The 1,619-nt window shown below is 35.6% G+C and overlaps 1 protein-coding gene across 1 annotated transcript in view; it reads right to left on the bottom strand.

The window, feature by feature from the left end:
• Positions 1 to 1,619, bottom strand: part of LOC109469737 (ankyrin repeat domain-containing protein 29-like) — a 10,069-nt gene that overhangs the window by 5,726 nt on the left and 2,724 nt on the right. The gene's annotated exons all lie outside the window — the stretch shown is intronic.

Raw genomic sequence — 1,619 nt, 5'->3', positions numbered from 1 at the left:
CAGTTGTGGCAACTGTAGGTTGTGAGAATGGAATGAAAGTCCCACAGTACATCACTGTAGACTGCCACTCAACGGGGAACATAATTGTGTCTGATTTTGAGGATAACTGTGTCTGTGTATACAGTGGAGACGGACAGTTTCTGTTCAAGTTTGGGAAGAGGGGAAGAGGTGAAGGGCTGCTGAAGGGACCAATGGGCATCTGTACAGATTGGTTGGGTAACATCATTGTGGCAGACAGTTGGAATGGACGTGTAGAGCTATTTGACGAGACAGGTATATTCCTTCACCATATCACCACAGACATGCAGGGTCCACAGGCCATTGCCATAGCACCAGAGGGACAGCTAGTGATGACTGATTCTGTGAACAACACTGTTACTATATTTAACAACTACTGAATCTGGAAAATGTCATAGTGTTTTAAAATCGGTAAATTTTTAATTTTTGAAATATATGTAATAAAAAACTAATATGTTAACTACATTTGTATCATGTACCAGCAATGTATACTATATTGAGTCTTGCAGCCAAATACAATGTAAACATCATTGTAAGTGATAAATTCAAAGACCATATTGTGTGAGAACTTAATTGACTGAGGGGTAAAAAAATAAATAGTACTACATTGTACTACTTACTAAGTACTAGCTACTAGTATTGAACCTTTCATTTACTTGTCATTTCCTTTAAAGTGAGCAAAAATATAATGCAGGTTGGTTTGGATCAGCATTGATGATTTCTGTGTGGAATATCTGTGTCAATTGTTTTTAGCACAGTCAGCAAGTCTATCTTATCTCACTATTACACTGAAAAAAACTGATACAATCTCTGCACATTGCCAAAGCTATATGATCTTGATGCTCACATTCTCAACATGTCACTGATGTAGCTTACAGAATAGCCTTACACTTTTTACAGGTCAGGCCTCTACTGTTTACTATGCTAACAAGGCAGCAGTTTATCAGCTTGCTTATAACAAACTCTGGTTGAATGTTTATTTTACTCCAGACTTCAGTACTAGTACTACTGGTAGTAGTTCCTAGTGTGTAAATGAAAGAAGAGACCCCAGCCTGTAGGCTACTCTGATAGTACTAGAAGGAACTGATATGGGAGCACAGCTGAAAACATGTCCATGTATGTAGGACCTGACATACAGTAGCAACACCAGTTGTACACATTGATGATAAGATAAAGATATACAGGGGACATAAATTGCAGCAGTACTTGTCTAGTAATTATACAACAAAGACTAAAATTGGGCAGTATTTGTGTCTAACATTCTATATGTCAGTTCTATAACTTTGTGTATTACTATATTACATGCAGGGAACATCTCATAAATAAAGTGTTGCTACTTTTTATTTGAAACAAGTTGTTACATAAAACTGTATGGATTTTATTTCTAAATAGAACATCTAAGCAACATAGTGAACATGGCATGTAACAAAGATTATGTCCACAGAAATAGCACCTATTAAAGTAAAATCATGCACATTATACTTGTACGGACATATACAAGTTGTATATTTGTTGTATACTTGAATGTATTCTTTAATTACCGTATTTTACATGATGATACATGACAATGATTACATTATAAATCTGCTTTGATATGTCAA

The sequence above is a fragment of the Branchiostoma belcheri genome, unplaced genomic scaffold (genome assembly GCF_001625305.1).
Source record: "Branchiostoma belcheri isolate BF01 breed outbred unplaced genomic scaffold, Haploidv18h27 scaffold21, whole genome shotgun sequence".
Classification (NCBI taxonomy): domain Eukaryota; kingdom Metazoa; phylum Chordata; class Leptocardii; order Amphioxiformes; family Branchiostomatidae; genus Branchiostoma; species Branchiostoma belcheri.
The sequence above is the reverse complement of the archived record's forward strand: the minus strand, read 5'-3'. Positions and strand labels throughout refer to the sequence as shown.